The 25031-nt window shown below is 41.1% G+C and overlaps 1 pseudogene; it reads left to right on the forward strand.

Annotated features, from left to right (window-relative positions):
• The first annotated feature begins 11230 nt into the window (after positions 1–11230).
• The window catches only part of LOC110131569 (leucine-rich repeat-containing protein 2-like), a 51607-nt pseudogene continuing 37806 nt past the window's right edge, over positions 11231–25031 (forward strand).

The raw sequence follows: 25031 nt of genomic DNA on the forward strand, positions 1-25031 counted from the left end.
TCATCAGATTTGTTTTAAGCAGGAGAGTGATACCATCAGATTTGTTTTTAAACGAATTGTCCAGGAGAGAAATTATGACAGTTTGAGGATGAAAATAGTGAGATGGGTTGAAAGGAAAGAATTTTCAATCAGCCAAATAATGTTTTTGGAAAAACTCTGAGTTCTGCAAGATCATCACTGCATAAGACATATTACAAAATAAAGAGCTTTCACAGATCCACGAGCAAAATATGAACAAGCTACCACAGACAAATGAGCACTAATATGAAAAGAAAATTTATAGAAAAGAAATATAAATGGCTAATAAGTGTATTTTTATGTGCTTAACCTCTGCAGTGGTAAGAAATATTTAAATGGCTCAAAATACCATATTTCATTTGTACAATGTACAGAATTTGAAAGATGACTTAATGAATGTATAGAAAGAGGGATATGTGATAAAGCAAATATAGTTAAATGTTAATAGTAGATTCTAGGTAGTGGATATATGGGTGTTCACTATATAATCCTTTCAACTTATCTGTATGTTTGAAAATATCTATAATTAAATATTGGAGGGGAGGGGCAGAATTTTAAAGCATAGCTCTTTTGGCACAACAATTCCATTTCTAGGAATCTACCTTACAGAAATATATGTTCACATGTACATAATAAATAACCAAAGAAGTATCCTGGAAGGCAGCTATGCTCACCACTATACCACCAACATGCAAAGAAATATCCTGAAGCCTTATATGTCATAGGAAAGAATTAGAAATCATTTAGCTGTCCATCAGAAGAAATATTTAAATACACTATGGTATACCCATACTATGAAATATGTAGCTGTTTTTTTAAAATGAGGTAGGTCCATATACTGAAATGAGATGTCCAAAATATACTGTGAAGTCAAAAATGCAAATTACTGACTCAGCTATAAAGTGTGATCCATTTAAATTTAAAAGTAAAACTATTAAGTTAATACGGATGTATTTAGTTTTGGACACATATAGAAAAAAGGATTAGAAGAATACACAGAAAACTGAAAACTATATTTATCTCTGGGAGGAAAATATGGATGTAAGGAGATTTTCCTTTTTATTCTGTGTACTTTTATATAGTTTGAATTATCTGCAATATGACTGCTTATTTGGGCTTCCCAGATGGCGTGCTTGCTAAGTCACTTCAGTTGTATCCAACTCTGTGAGTCCCTGTGGATGGTAGCCTGCCAGGCTCCTCTGTCCATGGGATTCTCTAGGCACGGATACTGGAGTGGATTTCCACGCTCTGCTCCAGGGGCTCTTCCCAACCCAGGGATCGAACCTGCATCTCATATCTTCTTCATTGGCAGAAGGGTTCTTTACCACTAGCGCAACCAATAAGACAGTGACACTAGTGGTAAAATAATTTGCCTGTCAATGCAGGAGATGCAGGAGAGGCAGGTTCTATCCTTGGGTTGGGAAGACCTCCTGGAAAAGGAAATGGCACCCCATTCCATTATTCTTGCCTGGGAAAATTCCATGGGCAGAAGAGCCTGGGCGGGTAGGGCAGACTACAGTCCATGGGACCACAAATAGTAGGGCACAATTGAGTGATTGAGCACATAGCCCTTTTAACTGTATGTTACTTATTTCCCTCCCCCATATTTTATTTATCTGTATGCCATTCATTCATTTATCTATTGATTTAGTATCAATTTATTAATTATTCATTTATTTACTTAATAATCCATCTATTCATTTTTTGATTGAAGTCTTTTTGTAAAATTTTTTTTTTAATTTTTACAATGTTGTGTTGGTTTTTACCATAAGACAATGCAAATCAGCCATAATTATACACACACCCCCTCCCTCCCTAGCCTCCCTCCCCTCCCCCCATTCCAGCCATTGCTGTGTAGCATAGAGCCCAGTTTGGCACTGTATTTTCTTATCTTTTGGTGCATTTCTAAGTAAGCTGCAGAATTACTCTTATGTTTTAAAATTCAATAAAAGACAAGAGATATTATCAACATTGACTATAAAGACTTAGCAGTTAAGTCAACTGGGACAAGGTTGTGTATGTTGGATTCTAGGAAATAGAAGATGATGATGGCTCTGAGGTTCACTATGTAAACACAAGGCAAAGAGCCCAAAATTTCCCCTCTGTAAGAAGAAATAGATTAAAAAGGCCCAATGTGCCAGGTGCTAAGGGCAGAGCAATGGTCACTGGAAATCTGAAAAAGAATTGTTGATAGAGGATGGAAAAGGAAGTGGATTTGAGAAAGGAAATATCCTAAGAATTCAGCTCAATGACACTCTTTCTGACCTTCCTCTAACAAGGACAAGGAGTCCCAGTCTGCAATACACAGATTTTTTGTAAGCCTTCAGTTCACAATGAATCCGTTTTATAACTTCAAATCTGGACAAAGTCTCTCTGGATTCACCCATGGGGGATACAAATCATATGTCTTTCCTAGGTCTTTAGAGCTAGAAAGGACCTAAAGAATCACTGAGGCCAACCTAACCCACTTCCATAACTAACAGTGGGAAAAGTGAGGCTCAGAGAGGGAAAGAGACTTGATTAAACTAAAGTCTCCTGACTCCCAGGCAAAAGTTCTTTCCATCTCTGTAGCAGAATTGGCTAGGCTTCTTCAATATCACCAGACCACATCAGAAACCTGGATTCAACACCACACTGGTGGTTTCCAAAATCTTTTTTTTCTGGACAGGATACACCATTAAGTCAAGTCACATGATTTGGAAGACTCTGTCTTCCCTTGCCCTTCTCCAAGTCTCCACTGTGCCCTATGTCCTTCAGCCTCAGTCAGACAGTGAGGATTACACTCAGTCCACCAGTGTCATCCTCCATCCCTCAGAAGCCAACAAGGCTGACCATCCTCACTCCTAGCAAAGGGCCAGACCAGTTCATTGGCAGCCATCTCAAGGATGGGTCACTTCAGCCCTTTGGTGTTTCTCCTCCATTGGCATTAGCAGGTACTGACTACCATTAGACAGGGAAGCACTGCCATTTCTTGAACTTCTGAGTAGAATGAAGATTGGACAAGGCATGGTTTTTTACAGGAGACTACACAATGTCACAGGTATTTGTTCACTGGCACTTTCCAGCTCAAAAACCAAGCATGGCTGCAAGCTGCTAAATTTGCCTTTCCAGGAGCAGGTCCAAAATGTCTGAGTCTAGTGTTCAAAGGCTCCATTTTCAACCCCAATTTCTATTTCCCTTTTTTGGATCAGCAGTCACACTAGCCATTAGCTGCCAGTTCCTTCAAGCTAGGCTTCAACAGTATGTGAACTGAGAACTTTCAGATGTACAAGCTGGATTTAGAAAAGGCAGAGGAACCAGAGATCAATGCCAATATCCGCTAGATCATAGAAAAAGCCAGAGAATTCAAGAAAAACATCTACTTCTGTTTCATTGACTATGCTAAAGCCTTTGACTGTGTAGATCACAACAAACTGTGGAAAATTCTTAAAGACATAGGGATACCAGACCACCTTACCTGCCTCCTGCGAAACCTGTATGCAGGTCAAGAACAAGAAGCAACAGTTAAAACTAAACATAGAACAACAGACTTGTTCAAAATTGGGAAAGGAGTATGTCAAGGCTGTATCTTGTCACCCTGCTTGTTTAACTTATATGCAGAATACATCATGTGAAATGCTGGGCTGGATAAATCACAAGATGGAATTGAGATTGCTGGGAGAAATATCAATAACCTCAAATGTGCAGACGATACCACCCTTATGGCAGAAAGTGAAGAGGAACTAAAGAGCCTCTTGATGAAAGTGAAAGAGGAGAGTGAAAAGTGACTTAAGACTCAACATTCAAAAAACTAAGATCATGGCATTTGATCCCATTATGTCATGGCAAATAGATAGGGAAACAATGGAAACAGTGACAGCCTATTTTCTTGGACTCCAAAATCATTGCATATGATGACTGCAGCCATGAAATTAAAAGATGCTTGCTCCTTGGAAGTAAAGTAATGACAAACTTAGACAGCATATTAAAAAGCAGAGACATTACTTTGCCAACAAAGGTCCGTATAGTCAAAGCTATGGTTTTTCCAGTAGTCACGTACAGATGTGAGAGCTGGATGATAAAAAAGGCTGAGCACCGAAGAACTGATGCCTTCAAACTCTAGTGCTGGAGAAGACTCTTGATACTCCCTTGGACAGCAAGGAGATCAAACCAGTCAATCCTAAAGGAAATCAGCTCTGAATATTCAGTGGAAGGTCTGATGCTGAAGCTGAAGCTCCAATAGTTTGGCCACCTGATGTGAAGAGCTGACTCATTGGAAAAGACCCTGATGCTGGGAAGTATTGAAGGCAGGTGGAGAAGGGATGACAGAGGATGAGATGGTTGGATAGCATCACTGACTCGATGGACATGAGTTTGAGCAAACTCTGGGAGACTGTGAAGGACAGGGAAGCCTGGTGTGCTGCAGTCCATGGGGTTGCAAAGAGTAGGTCACAACTGAGCAACTGAACAACAACAACATATCCATGAAAGCACACATGTTTTTCATGTGCCCAGGAATTTTGTCCCAGTCTCTGCTGTGTTCCTCTGTTAGTGTAAACCCTACCCAGAGCACTTCAAGGCCTACCACAAATGCCTCTTGAGAATCCACCCAAACCAGAAATTCTCATGTAATATCAGAAAGTCTTAAAGTTTCAGGTCTCAGAAGGTTGGCTGACCTGCCTTAAGTGACCAGCCAAGATTAGAATCTAAGGCTCCCAAATTTCTAACCTAGTGTATTTTTATGGCTCCACATGATTTCTGCCTTTTCTGTACACCCCCCCTCAAGGCAACATTCTGTCTTATAATATGGTCTGTGATCCTTGTACCTGCCTTTCCCACAAATGACTTGAAGCTCTCTAAGGGAAAGAGCCTATTTCATCCATTACTCTCTGCCCTCATCTCCAGTTGCTCAGTACAATGCACCACACCAGCAGATGTTCTGCATTTTTACATAACAAGACAGGGCAGCTGTCTTTGCAGTGACTAGAAAGCAATGCTGTTTTCATAGGACAATTCAAGCAACATCAAAGGAGGCCCTGAGTTTTTACTCTTCAGAGACCTTAGCTGTTGGGGAACACTACAGCTATTGAGAGTGTATCTGTTGGATGGACATTAGAGTCACACCTCAGTCAGTGAAAGAAGGGATAGGCATTTTAGGTCCTTTAGGGGTCCATCTTCAAGATGTTGTGGAGATCCACTTCTACAACTCCTGTAAATTCAAGAGTGCAAAAAACTAAAATCCATTTTTTTTCACAATTTTATTTTTACTGGTCAACGGGATTTTTTTCAGGCAATCTAGTGAAGTCCAATTCTCTGACTTTACAGAAGAGGGACTTGAAGTCCAGAGAGATGATGGGATTTCTCTAAAGTCATGACATGAATGAACGATAGACTCTTTCAATTTCTTGTACAAGCCTTTTTCAGCCCCAGCAAATGAATAGATGGTTGTCACAAACCTCGTCTTAAGAACAGAAAGAGCTTCAGCCTAGATGAGCAAAGACTCCACTATTTCCTGGCATTCCATTTTATCATTGGACATATCCAAACCTTGCTAAGTGTTAAATGGGATAATTTATGTAAAGCACTTAGCAAATTGCCTGATACACAATAAAAATACTCCTCCCTCCTGTTAGAATGAGGTTCCTTTATAGTAAGCTTAATTCTGCCTCCTGGTGGTTTTCACTCTGTTGAAATCTGACCCATCATGGGCTCTCCTTTCTAAAGACACTTAAGGCAAATAATCCTTTTCCACATGACAGCTTTGAAGGCATTTGAAGAGAGCACCCCTGCTCTACTTCCCTTCCTTCAAAATGGTTCAGTGCAAGACTATCCTTCACCCACTCAGATTTCATCTTCCTGCAAATAGGGGGACTAAGCTTGGCCTCATTTTCCACAAAATCATGATATTTATAACGAGAGGTTGTCTTCCGATCTCTGCCTGGAGAGCTGGGCCAACAGAAGTGCACTTACCTTGTGGCCTCAAGCCCCTTACACCACAAGCAAAGGCTGAACTGGGCACAACACTCCAAGGCTGCCAAGTGTTGAAGTGTTCGGTCCTCAGGGGAGTCAGTAGCTTCACACTGCCACTGGTAGCATCCCCAACACTGTCTTTGGCTCCTTACCTCCCCCATCTCCCTTCCTCATTTCCCCATCCCATTCCCACGGTAGAACTCAGCTACCTATATCCCTAAATCTGCAAGCTCAATTGTTGAACCATGCAAACTGTTAAGCTTTGAGTCGCGCCAGGCAGGTGCTCCTGCTCAACTACCTATCCTGGCATGCCCGAGTGGTCCCTGCAGGCTCCCCAGGTAGCCCTAGTCTAGGCCATTTTCCCCAAGCTGGTGGCAAAAGTGGGCCTTTGCCTTGGCCGGCACAAGGCACTAGTTCCGCAGAGAGCCTACAGTGGGAGTTACCTTGCAAGCATTGAGTGGTAGAAGCGCTCAGTTGGGCGACTGGACCTAGGGGTGGGTGGGTCCTCACCTAGGTTGCGCTCCTTCTGCCACGGTCAGGCCCGGAGTAGAGCGGCAGGCTGGATGGAGGGTCCCCGTCCCTCGTAGCCAGGAGTTGGATTGACCCACTGATGAGCGGCAGGGCTAGGGGACCGGCGGAGGATAGCACAGAGGCAGCTTCGGAAGGGGCGCCGCTGCGGAGGGAGCGCTGCTGGTCGCCGCCTAGGCAGCCCAAAAAAGAACCAGCCACCGGTTGCAGTGACCGCCCCTGGCCCCCAGCTGCGCCTTGCCTGTAGGCTGCAGTCGCTCTCAGCAGGTTACCGGCACGCCCGAGAGCTCTGGTGGAGATGCATGCGGAGCCAGCTAGGGGTCAAGGAGGTTTGCATTCAACTGAGCCTCTCCTGGCGCTGCTGCTCGCCAGCTACTGGGCGTCAGGGCGGCGGGTTCCTCGGGTCACAATTGGCGGAAGATGGAGCCTTAGAGGCTAGTAAAGTGAGTGGGAGTGGTAGGGAGGGGCCCCAACCCTGAAGTTCAGATCAAAACTCTGCTGCCTGCACGGAGACGGCTGGCTGAAGGCCAACACACACTCCCTCCCAGGGGCGGACTTGGGCGGCCTAAATACTCCAGCGGGTGGAGGCGGAGGTACCCAAGCTAGGGTGAGCGGCAGAGCGTCAAATTCGCTGCTTGCTAATGCCACCCACCTCCCCGCCCTGCCGTGTGCTTGGGTCGTGAAGACTGGCTTGGTCCACCAATACCTGATGTAACACAAACATTTCATTAGCCAAATGGCTGACCTCTCTGGAGCCAAAGGCTGGGAGGGCAGAGTAAGGAGGGATCCTCCCCATCCCAGGCCTCTCTGAGAGGCAGCCGGAGAGCCCTACAGAGCACCACACCCCGGCCTGTAGTCCCCATCTCATGCCCCCGGGAGGCCCGGCGATTTGTGAGGGAAGGGGAGGGTGGGGTGGAATGGCGCGACGGACTGTCGACAACCTTTTCCTGGATCCATTCAATCTGCTACTCGAAGTTTCCTGGCAATTACAACATCCCCAGGAGGGCAGATTCCCCGCCTGTTAATCACGGTGTGCATTTTTAAACCACCTCCCCCCATCTTTTTGAAAATTTAACTGGCCTGCTTCCAGCGTACAAGCTTGGGATGGTTGGGAAAAGACACAGCTCCACAGCTCAAGTGCGGTGGTCAGGACGACTTGAAAGTTCTTTCCTTCAGCTCTCACCAGATTTGTACTAGAACATGAAGGAGCATTGCCTCTTAGATATCCCACTTCCTGGCTGAGGAAACCTACATTTGAGCCCTTGCTAGGTGGAAGGAACTGACTTCAGAATTTTTCCGGAGGGCTTGGTGAACACACCTCTGTTTTTAAATAGAGAAGTTAAGCTAATCAACCTATAAATTATACTAATGAATCTGTATAACATGCTGTGGATGGGGGGAGGGGGGTGGACTTACATGAATCACTTCAGCACTCTAAAAACATCAGTGTTCAATGGAGGGAATTGTGTGAGGCAGTACTCCTCTGGAAAAGATTTTCTTGAAATTCTGCCGGTAGGTTGAAAAGCAACCATCCTTGACAAATGCGTGTACCGAACAAGTTTATCCTGTAACAATGCCACGGAGATGTGAAATGGGACCTGACTTTCAGGATAGACGGTCAACTCCATACAAAAGCCAGATCTGGGGCTTCTCTTACATTACACTCCTCCTACCTATCACTTTCTCCTAGTCTTCCTTCCAGGGTGTGTAGTATCTGATAGGAGTCTGAGAAGACTTCACCACCTCCAAACGGAGAGGAAACCCATGAGCTAAGCATTCACATCTTTAGACCTTCAATGGTGGTGGTTTAGTCCCTGAGTTGTGTCTGACTCTTACAACCCCATGGACTGTAGACCGTCAGGCTCAAAAGAGTCCATGGGGATTCTCCAGGCAAGAATACTGGAGTGGATTGTCATTTCCTTCTCCAGGGGATCTTCCCAACCCAGGAATTGAACCTGGGTCTCCTGCATTGCAGGCAAATTCTTAACCGACTGATCTATGAGGGAAGCCCTTCAGTTCAGTTCAGTCGCTCAGTCCTGTCCAACTCTTTGAGACCCCTGGACTCCCTGTCCATCACAAACTTCTGGAGTTTACTCAAACTCATGTCCATCGAGTCGGTGATGCCATGCAATCATGTCATCCTCTGTCGTCCCCTTCTCCTCCTGCCCCCAATCCCTCCCAGCATCAGAGCCTTTTCCAATGAGTCAACTCTTCACATGAGGTGGCCAAAGTATTGGAGTTTCAGCTTCAGCATCAGTCCTTCCAATGAATACCCAAGACTGATCTCCTTTAGGATGGACTGGTTGGATCTCCTTGCAGTCCAAGGGACTCTCAAGAGTCTTCTCCAACACCACAGTTGAAAAGCATCAATTTTTTGGTGCTCAGCTTTCTTCACAGTCTAACTCTCACATCCATACATGACCACTGGAAAAACCATAGCCTTGACTAGATGAACCTTTGTTGGCAAAGTATTGTCTCTGCTTTTAATATGCTATCTAGGTTGGTCATAACTTTCCTTCCAAGGAGTAAACATCTTTTAATTTAATGACTGCAATCACCATCTGCAGTGATTTTGGAGCCCCCCAAAATAAAGACTGATACTACTTCCAATGTTTCCTCATCTATTTGCCATGAAGTGATGGCACTGCATGCCATGATCTTAGTTTTCTCAATGCTTAGCTTTAAGCCAGCTTTTTCACTCTCCTCTTTCACTTTCATCAAGAGACTTTTTAGTTCCTCTTCACTTTCTGCCATAAGGGTGGTATCATCTGCATATTTGAGGTTATTGATATTTCTCCCAACAATCTTGATTCCAGCTTGTGCTTCTTCCAGCCCAGTGTTTCTCGTGATGTACTCTGCATATAAGTTAAAAAAACAAGGTGACAATATATGGTCTTGACATACTCCTTTTCCTATTTGGAACCAGTCTATTGTTCCATGTCCAGTTCTAACTGTTACTTCCTGACCTGCATACAGGTTTCTCAAGAGGTGGGTCAGGTGGTTTGGTATTCTCATCTCTTTCAAAATTTTCCACAGTTTATTGTGATCCACACAGTCAAAGGCTTTGGCATAGTCAATAAAGCAGAAATAGATTTTTTCTGGAACTCTCTTGCTTTTTTGATGATCCACCAGATGTTGGCAGTTTGAGCTCTGGTTCCTCTGTCTTTTCTAAAACTAGCTTGAACATCTGGCAGTTCACAGTTCAGGTATTGCTGAAGCCTGGCTTAGAGATTTTTGAGCATTACTTTACTAGCGTGTGAGATGAGCATAATTGTGTGGTATTTTGAGCTTTCTTTGACATTGCCTTTCTTAGTGATTGGAATGAAAATTGACCTTTTCCAGTCCTGTGGCCACTGCTGAGTTTTCCAAATTTGGTGGCATATTGAGTGCAGCACTTTCACAGCATCATCTTTCAGGATTTGAAATAGCTCAATTGGAATTACATCACATCCACTAGCTTTGTTCATAGTGATGCTTTATAAGGCCCACCTGACTTCACATTCCAGGATGTCTGGCTCTAGGTGAGTGATCACACCATCGTGATTATCTGGGTCATGAAGGTCTTTTTTGTACAGTTCTTCTGTGTATTCTTGCCACCTCTTCTTAATATCTTCTGCTTCTGTTAGGTCCATACAATTTCTGTCCTTTATAGAACACATCTTTGCATGAAATGTTCCCTTGATATCTCTAATTTTCTTGAAGAGATCTCTAGTCTTTCCCATTCTGTTATTTTCCTCTATTTTTTTGCATTGATTGCTGAGGAAGGCTTTCTTATCTCTCCTTGCTATTCTTTGGAACTCTGCATTCAAATGGGAATACCTTTCCTTTTCTCCTTTGCTTTTCACTTCTCTTATTTTCACAGGTATTTTTAAGGTCTCCTCAGACAACCATTTTGCCTTTTTGCACTTCTTTTCCATGGGGATGGTCTTGATCCCTGTCTCCTGTACAATGTCACGAACCTCCGCCCATAGTTAATCAGTCACTCTGTCTATCAGATCTAGTCCCTTAAATCTATTTCTCACTTCCACTGTATAGTCATAAGCGATTTGATTTAGGTCATACCTGAAAAGTCTAGTGGTTTTCCCTACTTTCTTCTATTTAAGTCTGAATTTGGCAATAAGGAGTTCATGATCTGAGCCACAGTCAGCTCCCGGTCTTGTTTTTACTGACTGTATAGAGCTTCTCCATCTTTGACTGCAAAGAATATAATCAACTGATTTTGGTGTTTCCCTTCTGGTGATGTCCATGTATAGAGTCTTCCCTTCTGTTGTTGGAAGAGGTTATTTGCTATGACCAGTGTGTTCTCTTGGCAAAACTCTATTATCCTTTGCCCTGCTTCATTCCATACTCCAAGGTCAAATTTGCCTGTTACTCCAGGTGTTTCTTGACCCTACTTTTGCATTCCAGTCTCCTATAATGAAAAGGATGTCTTTTTTGGGTGTTAGTTCTAAAAGATCTTGTAGGTCTTCATAGAACCTTTCAACTTCAGTTTCTTCAGCGTCACTGGTTGGAGCATAGGCTTGGATTACTGTGATATTGAATGGCTTGCCTTGGAAATGAACAGAGATCATTCTGTCATTTTTAAGATTGCATCCAAGTACTGCATTTCAGACTCTTGTTGACCACGATGGCTACTCCATTTCTTCTGAGGGATTCCTGCCCAGAGTAGTAGATAAAATGGTCATCTGAGTTAAGTTCACCCATTCCAGTCCATTTTAGTTTGCTGATTCCTAGAATGTCGACAGTCACTCTGGCCATCTCTTCTGCAAGGTCCATCGCAGCCGGCACGCAAGATAAGGAGCAGCGGCTGCGCTTTGCTGGAGCAGTCATGGAGAGATACCCCATGTCCAAGGTAAGAGAAACCCAAGTAAGATAATAGGTGTTGCAAGAGGTCATCAAAAGGCAGGCACACTGAAACCATAATCACTGAGATTAGCCAAACTGATCACACGGACCATAGACAGTCTTGTCTAACTCAATGAAGTTAAGCCATGCCATGTGGGGCCATCCAAGACGGATGGGTCATGGTGGAGAAGTCTGACAGAATGTGGTCCACTGGAGAAGGGAATGACAAACCACTTCAGTATTCTTCCCTTGAGAACCCCACGAATAGTATGAAAAGGCAAAATGATAGGATACTGAAAGAGGAACTCCCCAGGTCGGTAGGTGTCCAATATGCTACTGGAGATCAGTGGGGAAATAACTCCAGAAAGAATGACGGGATAAAAAAACAAACAAATAAATAAATAATAATTTTTTTTAAAAAAGGAATGAAGGGATGGAGCCAAAGCAAAAACAATACCCATTTGTGGATGTGACTGGTGATAGAAGCAAGGTCTAATGCTGTAAAGAGCAATATTGCATAGGAACCTGGAATGCTAGGTCCATGAATCAAGGCAAATTGGAAGTGATCAAAGAGAAGGGAAGCCCTTAGACCTTCAATATTCTTCATCTATTAAGTGACCCTAATAAAAGGACCTTCTTCCCAGTATTTCAGAAAGGATTCAATGGGTTGATCTATCCCTGGCCCATAATCAGAGCTCTGTATTTCTCTTCCGTTTCCAAGATGAAAGAAAGATAGTGATTCCAAGATTGCCTTTTGTTCTCATTGTTGTACATGGCCCATTGCCCTTGATGAAGGCAGAACCAGATCACCAATGGAAGACCATACTTTGAGGGAAAAGGGCCTAGCTTCCTGCTTTAAAAACAAGCCCCTTCATGCTTTTCACAAGGCCTGGCTTTTTTTTCTTTTAGTTTTCCCTGTGCCTTGTAGGATCTTAGTTCCTTGACCAGGGATTGAACTTATGCCCCTTACAGTGGAAGCATGGAGTCTTAAACATTGGACTGTTAGAAGAGTCCCTACAGGCCTGTCTTGATGAGCTCAAATCAGAGACTTCAAAACAAAGGCCAACTCTCTCTACATACTATGTGTAGATCCCTGAGAATATCCCCTGGTGAAGGGAATGGCAACCCACTTCAGTATTCTTGCCTGGAAAATTCCATGGACAGAGAAGCCTGGGGACCCTAGTCCATGGGCTCACAAAGAGTCAGACATGACTGAGCAACACAAGTTGCAGGCACACTTTTGAAAATAGGTAAGAATACATATTTTGATTGCCATAATTCTTCTTCATCATACTCACTGTGATAATAACAATAATAATGTCTGTGCTGGGCAACAACTGGTGATAACAATTGTTAATTGAAATTGGTGATCACAAGAGGAAAACCCTTTCCCCAGCCCTTATATTCCATCCTACCATCTTCCTCTTAGATCCATACTTGTGTTTTATGCCTTCCATCAACTTTAAAATGTATGCCTTTTGTGGTAGACTGAATAATTACTTCACACAAATATCTATATCCTAATCCCTGAGACTTGTAAAATGTTACCTTACATAACAAAAGCAACTTTGCAGTTGTAATTAAGTTAAAGCTCTTGAGATGGGGAGACTATCCTGAATTACCCAGCTGTGCCCTAAGTGCAAACACCTGTATCCTTATAAGAAGGAGACAGAGGGAGATTTATGCACACACAGAATAAAGGGATATGAAGATGGAGCAGAGTGAGTTTTAAAGCTGCTGACCTTGAGCATTGTACTGATGAAGCCACAAGCAAAGAAATCCCAACTGCCACCAGAAGCTGGAAGAGACAAGGAAATTTTTCTCCTCCAGAGCCTTTAGAAGAAACAGCCCTGTCAACACCTTGATTTTTGCCCCATAAAACTAATTTTAGGCTTTTGATCGCCAAGACAGTAAGAGAATAAATTTAAGTCACTAACTTTGTGGTAATTTGTTGCAGTAGCCAAAGAAAATGAACACAATTTTATAATCATATTTAATTCTATCTCATCTAGTTTGTTGTCTGTGTCCTTGCTACAACTCCCTACCATATTTTAAGCTACAATACACAGCAAAGGGCATTCCACAAATTTCTACTTACTGGACAACTAACTCACCTGATGAATGAATGAACTGATGTCGCTCATCAGTGAAGTGGTCAGAGTAGGGAAAGAGTGCCTAGCTCATTGTAACCCACATCCATTGCTTCTATACCTTAATGGTGTGCTGAGTTCAATTGCTATATTTTTTCTTAAACAAAGAACAATACATTTTGTAATTTCTAAATATCCTACAGGATGTTAATTAGGCAGTATGGTATGCTGAAGTAGTTACGTAAGGTCTTCAGTTTTAAATCCCAGCTCTGCTATGAGTTCACTTGTGACCTTGGGTAGGTAATACTCCAACTCAGAGCCTCTGTTTCCCCATCTGTAACATAAGGAAGTTTCTAGACTATCTGGAAGATCCCTTCCAACATTATTCAATAGTTCTTAGAATTACACCACTGTTCTGTGACTGTCTGCATCCCCTTTATTTTCACACTTTGGTGGGGAGGCACTAAATCAGTGATGGTGAGGTTGTAAGCAGTAATAAAATCAAGAAATGATGGTACTGGAAAGAAATCATCAAAGCTTTTTAATCTTCTTGAAAGGAAATGACATATTCCCATGCACTTGCAGACATAATGTATTTCTGTACCTCTGCTTTGGCCTTTTACAATCACTTTACTCAGAGTACCTCACAGTATCTATTCTCATAGCACTAACATTCTCTGGTTTCATTTTCTAGTCAATGTCACAGTAATCCTAAGAAAAGAAAAACAGTGCACCAGTACTGGGTTTCCTCAAACACCCACCCCAAAATGTCACTTGTATCAGCAAAAATATACTGTGGCTTTTCATTGCTTTAGAAATATAGTCTCAAATCCTTTGCATGACATTTGGGGGCTCTCTATGATCTAGCGCTGCCTTCCTTTACTAATCAATTATCATTATCTGAAGTCTGTTCTACAGCTGACATTGTCACATCCTTTCCAAAACTGCTGTTTTGCTATGCTGCTCCTGCTACTTGGAAAACCCTGTCCCCTCTATTCCACTCCCTTTCACCTGCCTAAGGAAATTTTATTCATCTTTCAAAGCTTAACCAAATGACACTTTCTCCATGAAGCCCTCCCTGATACAGCAAAAATGAAGCACCTCTTCCCTTCCCTTACTTGAACCCTATTTATTTGACATATTGGGTTGGCCAAAAAGTTCATTCAGGTTTTTCCATATGATGGTATGGAAACCTGAATGAACTTTTTGGCCAACCTAATATTTTCATCTTCTTACACACAGTAGAGTCCTGGTAGATACTCACCAAATCAGTCCACAAAATAAACCTAAGACGTCCCATACTTAAAAATGCCCCTCATACATTGTGAGGTAGTTCCTCACAATGTTAATTATAGAGTCACCATATGACCTACAATTCCTCTCCTAGGTTCATAGGAGCATCATTTATTTTATTTCTTTTCTTTTCATTTATTTGTATTAGTTGGAGGCTAATTACTTCACAACATTTCAGTGGGTTTTGTCATACACTGACATGAATCAGCCATGGAGTTACATGTATTCCCCATCCCGATCCCCCCTCCCACCTCCCTCTCCACCCGATTCCTCAAAGGATTGATCTCAAAAATATACAAGCAACTCCTGAAGCTCAATTCCAGAAAAATAAATGACCCAATCAAAAAATGGGCCAAAGAACTAAACAGACATTTCTCCAAAGAAGACATACAGATGGCTAAAAAACACATGAAAAGATGCTCAACATCACTCACTATCAGAGAAATGCAAATCAAAACCACAATGAGGTACCATTACACGCCAGTCAGGATGGCTGCTATCCAAAAGTCTACAAGCAATAAACGCTGGAGAGGGTGTGGAGAAAAGGGAACCCTCTTACACTGTTGGTGGGAATGCAAACTAGTACAGCCACTATGGAAAACAGTGTGGAGATTTCTTAAAAAACTGGAAATAGCATCATTTATAATAGCTGAAACAAACCAAATGTTATCAATTGATGAACAGACAAACAAGATGTGGTCTATCCATACAGTTGAGTACTCAAATTTTAGAAAGGATGAACTAAAATATGGATGAATCTTAAAAATATTATGCTAAGTGACAAAAGACAGACACAAAAGGCCATATATTATGATTATATTTATATGAAATATCCAGAAAAAGCAAATTCATAGGGATACAAATTTGGTTAATGGTTGCCAGGGACTAGGGAAGAGAAGGAAATGGGAAACAACTGGAAATTGATATGGAGTTTCCTTTTGGGCTGCTAAAAAGATAACAGTAATGGTTGCTGAATTCTGAATATATTTAATTTCACTGAATGGTATACTTTAAAAGAGTGAATTTTTACGGTATGCGGATTATACTCAAGAATTTTTTTTTTTTTTAACACATGCGATATCCCATGTAAACAAAATCATAGGAAAAGACCAAAATTCCAGTATGGGTTTGCATTTTACTAATAATTCCTCCTTACAGTCTGGTTTCTTTTTAGCCTCACCTAATTTCTTCCTGACCTCGGCTTAAACTGCTTCTGACCACCTGTATAGCAGAATCTTTGTAAGTCAGTCAAATGTTTTTCCTCAAGATCTTAACTACCAGTTTCCTTGGAAGCAGACTGCAGTGTGTTAATTGTATAAAACGAATACAGGACTTCTTCTAACTTTCCCTTTCCTAAAGGACAGTAGGCCTATGACTCAGGCCTATTCTAGATGGTCCTAGTAAATAGCCAGACCTTTTTTTTTTTTTTTTTTCAGATTCTTTTCTTTCTTCTCTTTTTTTCTCCATTTATTTTTATTAGTTGGAGGCTAATTACTTTACAATATTGTAGTGGATTTTGCCGTACATTGACATGAATCAGCCATGGATTTATATGTATTCCCCATCCCAATCCCCCCTTCCAACTCCCTCTCCACCCAACCACTCTGGGTCTTCCCAGTGCACGAGCCCCGAGCACTTGTCTCATGCATCCAGCCTGGGCTGGTGATCTGTTTCACCCTAGATAATGTACATGTTTCAATGCTGTTCTCTCAAAACATCCCACCCTCGCCTTCTCCCACAGAGTCCAAAAGTCTGTTCTGTACATCTGTGTCTCTTTTTCTGTTTTGCATATAGGGTTATTGTTACCATCTTTCTAAATTCCATATATATGCGTTAGTATACTGTATTGGTCTTTATCTTTCTGGCTTACTTCACTCTGTATAATGGGCTCCAGTTTCATCCATCTCATTCAGTTCAGTTCAGTCACTCAGTTGTGTCCAACTCTTTGCAACCCCATGAATCGCAGCACGCCAGGCCTCCCTGTCCATCACAAACTCCCGGAGTTTACTCAAACACAGGCCAATCGAGTTGGTGATGCAATCCAGCCATCTCATCCTCTGTCACCCCCTTCTCCTTCTGCCCCCAATCCCTCCCAGCATTGGGGTCTTTTCCAATGAGTCAACTCTTCGCATGAGGTGGCCAAAGTATCGGAGTTTCAGCTTCAGCATAAGTCCTTCCAGTGAACACCCAGGACTAATCTCCTTTAGGATGGACTGACTGGATCTCCTTTCTGTCCAAGGGACTCTCAAGAGTCTTCTCCAACACCACAGTTCAAAAGCATCAATTTTTCGGCCCTCAGCTTTCTTCACAGTCCAACTCTCATATCCATACATGACCACTGGAAAAACCATAGACTTGACCAGATGGACCTTTGTTGGCAAAGTAATGTCTTTGCTTTTTAATATGCTATCTAGGTTGGTCATAATTTTCCTTCCAAGGAATAAGCATCTTTTAATTTCATGGCTGCAGTCACCATCCACAGTGATTTCGGAGCCCCAAAAAATGAAGTCTGACACTGTTTCCACTGTCTCCCCATCTATTTCCCATGAGGTGATGGGATCAGATGCCATGATCTTAGTTTTCTGAATGTTAAGCTTTAAACCAACTTTTTCACTCTCCTCTTTCACTTTCATCAAGAGGTTTTTTATTTCCTCTTCACCCTCTGCCATAAGGGTGGTGTCATCTGTATCTCTGAGGTTATTGATATTTCTTCCAGCAATCTTGATTCCAGCTTGTGCTTCTTCCAGCCCAGCATTTCTCATGATGTACTCTGCACATAAGTTAAATAAGCAGGGTGAAAATATACAGCCTTTACATACGCCTTTTCCTATTTGGAACCAGTCTGTTGTTCCATCTCCAGTTCTAACTGTTGCTTCCTGACCTGCATATAGGTTTCTCAAGAGGCAGGTCAGGTGGTCTGGTATTCTCATCTCTTTCAGAATTTTCCACAGTTTCTTGTGACCCACACAGTCAAAGGCTTTTGCATAGTCAATAAAGCAGAAATAGATGTTTTTCTGGAATTCTCTTCCTTTTTCGATGATCCAGTGGATATTGGCAATTTGATCTCTGGTTCCTCTGCCTTTTCTAAAACCAGCTTGAACATCTGGAAGTTCTCAGTTCACGCATTGATGAAGCCTGGCTTGGAGAATTTTGAGCATTACTTTACTAGTATGTGAGATGAGTGCAATTGTGTGGTAGTTTGAGCATTCTTTGACATTGTCTTTCTTCGGGTTTGGAATGAAAACTGACCTTTTCCAGTCCTGTGGCCACTGCTGAATTTTCCAAATTTGGTGGCATATTGAGTGCAGCACTTTCACAGCATCATCTTTCAGGATTTGAAATAGCTCAACTGTAATTCCATCACATCCACTAGCTTTGTACATAGTGATGCTTCCTAAGGCCCACTTGACTTCATATTCCAGGATGTCTGGCTCTAGGTGAGTGATTACACCACTGTGGTTATCTGGGTCATGAAGATCTTTTTTGTACAGTTCTTCTGTGTATTCTTGCCACCTCTTCTTAATATCTTCTGCTTCTGTTAGGTCCATACGCTTTCTGTCCTTTATAGAACCCATCTTTGCATGAAATGTTCCCTTGATATCTCTAATTTTCTTAAAGAAATCTCTAGTCTTTCCCACTCTGTTGTTTTCCTCTATTTCTTTGTGTTGATCGCTGAGGAAGGCTTTCTTATCTCTCCTGGCTATTCTTTGGAACTCTGCATTCAAATGGGAATATCTTTCCTTTTCTCCTTTGCTTTTTGCTTCTCTTATTTCACAGGTATATTTAAGGCCTCCTCAGATCCATCTCATTAGGACTGATTAAAATGAATTCTTTTTAATGGCTGAGTAGTATTCCATGGTGTATATGTACCACAGCTTCCTTATCCATTCGTCTGCTGACGGGGATCCAGGTTGCTTTCATGTCCTGGCTATTATAAACAGTGCTGGGATGAACATTGGGGTGCACGTGTCTCTTTCAGATCTGCTTTCCTCAGTGTGTATACCCAGAAGTGGGATTTCTGGGTCATATGGCAGTTCTATTTCCAGTTTTTTAAGAAATCTCCACACTGTTCTCCATAGCAATAGCTAGACTTTTATCCAGTAACCAGTGGGTTACCCAAAACAGCTGTCTGCTCTGCCTGGCAGAGGCCCAAGATGTTTCTCTTCATGCATTCATCACTTACTTGCAAGGAAGGCCTTGCCTGAAAGACATGGTGCCCCCTGCCAACGCAATGCAGAGAAGGACTTTATTGCACTTTATCTGGAGGAGGGGGTTGGGGATAGAGGATTGACTAGAGAGAGAGCTCCACAAGAGAAGTAGAGAGAATCCTTGTCAGTTTGGGACTACTAGTTTAAGAAGGAGGGAGAGAGCAAGCAAAGGAGAGAGTATATATGCCATACATCTCTTTTCCAGTGGAAGAGAAGCCATGGTATTTACAGATCTTTAGGATGGGCCCAATACCTCAGCCAAACATACCAACCAAATATAAATACCCATCAAATGCTTTGATAATAAAACAATTCCAGGAGCAATTGCAATCACCTTAGGCCTGAGAAGACTGTGTAATTCAGTCAGTTCAGTTCAGTTCAGTCGCTCAGTTGTGTCCAAATCTTTGTGACCTCATGAACTGCAGCACGCCAGGCCTCCCTGTCCATCACCAACTCCCAGAGTCCACCCAAACCCATGTCCATTGAGTCGGTGATGCCCTCCAACCATCTCATCCTCTGTCATCCCCTTCTCCTCCTGTCCTTAATCTTTCCCAGCATCAGGGTCTTTACAAATGATTCAACTCTTTGCATCAGTTGGCCAAAGTATTGGAGTTTCAGCTTCAACATCAGTCCTTCCAATGAACACACATGATTGATCTCCTTTAGGATGGACTGTTTGAATCTCCTTGCAGTCCGAGGGACTCTCAAGAGTCTTCTCCAACACCACAGTTCAAAACCATAAATTCTTTGGTGCTCAGCTTTCTTTATAGTCCAACTCTCACACCCATACATGACCACTATGTAATTGACAATTGGGAAATGGGTAACTTATTATTTACTTAAGGTATAAAATTCTACGTGTATCTTTCCTTATCAGTTCAGTTCATTCAGTTCAGTCACTCAGTCGTGTCCAACTTTTTGCGACCCCGTGGACCAAAGCATGCCAGGCTTCCCTGTACATCACCAATACCCAGAGTTTTCTCAAACTCATGTCCATCAAGTCAGTAATGTCATCTCATCCTCTGTTGTCCCCTTCTTCTGCCTTCAATCTTTCCCAGCATCAGTGTCTTTTCCAACGAGTCAGTTCTTCCCATCAGATGGACAAAGTATTGGAGCTTCAGCTTCAGCATAAGTCCTTCCAATGAATGGTCAGGACTGATTTCCTTTTGGAGTGACTGGTTGGATCTCTTTGCAATTCAAGGGACTCTCAGGGGTCTTATCCAACACCACAGTTCAAAAGCATTAATTCTTAAGCACTCAGCTTTCTTCATGGTCCAACTCTCACAGCCATACATGACTACTGGAAAATCCATAACTTTGACTATCTGGACCTTTGGTGGCAAAGTAACATCTCTGCTTTTTAGTATGCTGTCTAGGTTGGTCATAGCTTTTCTTCCAAGGAGCAAGTGTCTTTTAATTCCGTGGCTGCAATCACAATCTGCAGTGATTTTTCAGTCCAAGAAAATAAAGTCTGTCACTGTTTCCATTGTTTCCCCATCTATTTGTCATGAAGTGATGGGACCGCATGCCATGATCTCAGTTTTGTGAATGTTGAGTTTTAAGCCAGTTTTTTCACACCTCTTTCACTTTCATTAAAAGGCTCTTCAGTTCCTCTTCAATCTCTGCCATAAGAGTGGTGCCATCTGCATGTCTGAAGTTACTGATATTTCTCCTGACAATCTTGATTGCAGCTTTTGCTTCATCTAGCCCAGCATTTTGCATGATATATTCTGCATATAAGTTAAATAAGCAAGGTGACAAGATACCGCCTTGACGTACTCCTTTTCTTATTTGGAACCAGTGTGTTGTTCCATGTCCGGTTCTGACTGCTGCTTCTTGACCTACACACACGTCTCAGGAGGGAGATAAGGTGGTCTGGTATTCCCATATATTTAAGAATTTTCCACAGTTTGTTGTGATCCACACAGTCAAAGTCTTTGGCATAGTAAATGAAGCAGAAGCAGATGTTTTTCTGGAACTCTCTTGCTTTTTCCATGATCCAACAGATGTTGGCAATTTGATCTCTGATTCCTCTGCCTCTTCTAATCCAGCTTGAACATCTGTAAGTTCTCAGTTTATGTACTGTTGTCTAGCTTGGAGAATTTTGACCATTACTTTGCTAGCGTGTGAGTTGAGTGCAATTGTGCAGCAGTTTGAACATTCTTTGGCATTGCCTTTCTTTGGGATTGGAATGAAAACTGACATTTTCCAGTCCTGTGGCCACTGCTGAGTTTTCCAAATTTTCTGGTATATTGAGTGCAGTACTTTAACAGCATCATCTTTTAGGATTTGAAATAACTCAGTTGGATTCCCATCACCTCCACTAGCTTTTCTGTAATGATGCTTCCTAAGGCCCACTTGACTTTGCACTCCAGACTGACTAGATGAGTGATCACACCATTGCTGTTATCTGGGTCATTAAGGTCTTTTTTGAAGAGTTCTTCTGTATATTCTTGCCACCTCTTAATAACTTCAGCTTCTGTTAGGTCCATACCTCTTCTGTCCTTTATTGTCCCCATCTTTGCATGAAATGTTCCCTTGGTATCTCATTTCTTGAAGAGGTCTGTAGTCTCTCCCATTCTATTGTTTTCCTCTATTTATTTGCATTGATCACTTAGGAGCACTTTCTTATCTCTTCTTGCTATTCTTTGGAACTCTGCATTCAGATATCTTTCCTTTTCTCCTTTGCCTTCAGCCTCTTCTTTTCTCAGCTATTTGTAAGGTCTCCTCAGTCAACCATTTTGCTATTTTTCATTTCTTTGTGTTGGGGATGGTCCTGGTCAGTGTTTCCTGTACAATGTCATGAACCTCCATCCATAGTTCTTCAGGCACTCTGTCTATCAAATTTGATCCCTTGAATTTGTTTCTCACTTCCACTGTATAATCATAAGGAATTTTATTTCGGTCAAACCTGAATGGTCTAGTAGTTTCCCCTACTTTCTTCAATTTAAGTCTGAATTTTGCAGTAAGGAGTTCATGATCTGAGCTACAATCAGCTCCCGGTCTTGTTTTTGCTGACTTTATAGTTTCTCTATCTTCAGATGCAAAGAATAGAATCAACCTGATTTTGGTATTGACCATCTGGTGATGTCCATGTGTAGAGCCATCTTTTGTGTTGTTGGAAGAGCATTTTTGCTATATCAAGTTTACCTTTATTCATGGACTTAACATTCCAGGTTCCTATGCAATATTGTTCTTTTACAGCATTGGAATTTACTTTCACCATGAGAGGCATCCACAGTTGGGCATTGTTTCTACTTTGGTTCAGTCTCTTCTTTCCTTCTGGAGCTGTTTTCCTACTCTTCCAGTAGCATATTGGGCACTTACTGACCTAAGGATTTCATCTTTCAGTGGCATATCTTTTTGCCTTCTCATACGGTTCATGGGGTTCTCCAGGAAAGATTGCTGAAGTGGTTTGCATTTCCTTCTCCATGGACCTCGTTTCTCAGAACTCTCCACCATGACCAGTCCTTCTTGGGTAGCCCTATACGGCATTTCTCACAGTTTCACTGAGTTAGACAGGCTGTTATCTATGTGATCTGTTTGGTTAACTTTCTGTAACTGTGGTTTACATTCTGTCTTCCCTTGTTGGATGAGTATAAGTGGTTTGTGCAAGCTTCCTCATGGGAGGGACTGGATGTGGGGGAAACTGGTTCTTACTCAGGTGGGCAAGGCCATTCTCAGTAAATCTTTAATCCAATTTTCTGCTGACGGGTGGTGCTGTGTTCCCTCCCTGTAATTTGACCTGAAGCCAAATTATTATGTCTGTTTCGGTCATTTGCCCATTTTTTTTTAATATTAAATTTTGTGAGCTGTTTCTTTACTTTGGAAATCAATCCTTTGTCTGTAGCATAATTTGCAAATATTTTCTTTGCTTCATGGTTTGTTTATGGTTTCCTTTGCTATGCAAAAATATCTATGTTTAATTACATCCCATTTATTTTTGTTTTTATTTTTATTACTCTAAGTAATAGATCCAAAAAGTTATTCCTGTGATTTTTTTTAAAGAGTATTCTGCCTATGTTTTCCTTTAGGAATTTTATAGTACCTGGCTTTACATTTAGGTCTTTAATCCAGTTTGAGTTTATTTTTGTATTGGTGTTACAGAATGTTCTAATTTCATCTTTTACATGTAGCTGTTCAGTTTTCCCAGCAACACTTATTGAAGAGACAGTCTTCTCTCTATTGTATATTCTAGACTCCTTTGTTGTAGATTAATTTAACAATAGGTATGTAAGTTTATTTATGTGCTTTCTATCCTGTTCCACTGATCTATATTTCTCTTTTTCTGCCAGTGCCATACTGTCTTAATTACTGTAATTTAGTAATGTAATTTGAAGTCAGGCGGGGTCATTCCTCCAGCACTATTCTTCCTTTTCAGGATTGCTTTTGCTATTCAGGGTCTTTTGTGTTTACATACAAATTTTAAAAAAATGTTCTAGTTCTACGGAAAATGCCATTGGTAATTTGATAGGGATTATACTATTCTTCTAAAACTATTCCAAAAACTAGCAGATGAAGGAACACTTCCAAACTCATTCTATGAGGCCACCATCACCCTGATACCAAAATGAGACAAAGGTTCCATACACAAAAAGGAAAATCACAGGCCAATATCACTGGTGAACATAGATGGAAAAATCCTCAACAAAATACCAATAAATCAACTCCAATAATATCATGATCAAGTAGGACTTATCCCAGAGATGCAAGAATTTTTCAATATCCACCAATCAATTAATGTGATACAGCACACTAACAAATTGAAGAATAAAAACCACATGGTCATTTAAATAGATTCAGAAAAAGTTTTTGATAACATTCAACATCCACTTATGATAAAAATCTCTTCAGAAAATTGACATAGAGGGAACCTACCTCAAAATAATAAAGGTCATACATGACAAGCCCACAGCTAATATTCTCAACAGTGAAAAAATGAAATTACTTCCTCTACATTTAGGAACAAGACAAGGATGCCCAGTCTCACCAGTTTTATTCAACATAGTTTTGGAAGTCATAGCCATGGCAATCAGAGAAGAAAAAAATAATAAATGAAAAGAATCCAAGTTAGAAAAGAAGTAAAATTGTCACTCTTTGCAAATAACATGATGCTCTATATAGAAAATCCTAAAGACATACAAGAAGTCTACTAGATCTCATCAATGAATTTGGTAAATTTGCTGGATACAATGTTAATATACAGAAATCTGTTGTATTACTATACACTAACAATGAAAAATCAGAAAGAGAAATTAAGGAAACAATTACATTTACCATTGTATCAAAAAGTATAAAACACCTAGAAATAAACCTACCTAAGGAGGCAAAAGACCCATACTCTGAAAACTATGATGCTGATGAAAGAAATGGAAGACAACACAAACAGAGGGAAAGATAAACTGTGCTCTTTGATTGGAAGAATTAATATTTTTAAACGACCATATTACTGAGGCAATCTACAGATTCAGTGTAGTCTCTATTTGTAGACTTTTAAATTATAGCCATTGTTGCAGATGTAAGCTGATACCTCCTTGTGCTATTGATTTTTATTTATGTGACAAGTAGTGATGTTGGGAACTTTTTCACATTCCTGTTAGCCATCTGTGAATCTTCTTTGGAAACATGATTACTCAGATCTCCTCCTATATTTTTTAACCAGGTTGTTTGTTTGTTTGATATTGAATTGTTTGAGTTGCTTATATATTTTAAATATTTTTGTCAATGGTTTCCTTTGCTGTGCAAAAGTTTTTAAGATAAATTAGGTCCTATTGGTTATTTTTACTTTTATTCCCTTTGCCTTAGGAGACAGATACAAAAAAAAAAATTCTACAATTTATGTTCTGCCTATGTTGTCTTCTAGGACTTTTATAGTTTCCAGTCTTACAGTTAGGTCTTTAATCCATTTCAAGTTTATTTTTTATATGGTGTGAGAAAATGTTCTGATTTCATTGCTTTATATCTAGCTGTCCACTTTTTCCAGCAACACTTATTGAAGAACTTGTCTTTTCTGCATTGTATGTCCTTACCTACTTTGTTGTAGATTAATTGGCCATGAATGTATGAGTTTATTTCTGGGCTTTCTACTCTGCTCCATTAA

This window comes from Odocoileus virginianus, chromosome X, assembly GCF_023699985.2.
Source record: "Odocoileus virginianus isolate 20LAN1187 ecotype Illinois chromosome X, Ovbor_1.2, whole genome shotgun sequence".
Classification (NCBI taxonomy): Eukaryota; Metazoa; Chordata; class Mammalia; order Artiodactyla; family Cervidae; genus Odocoileus; species Odocoileus virginianus.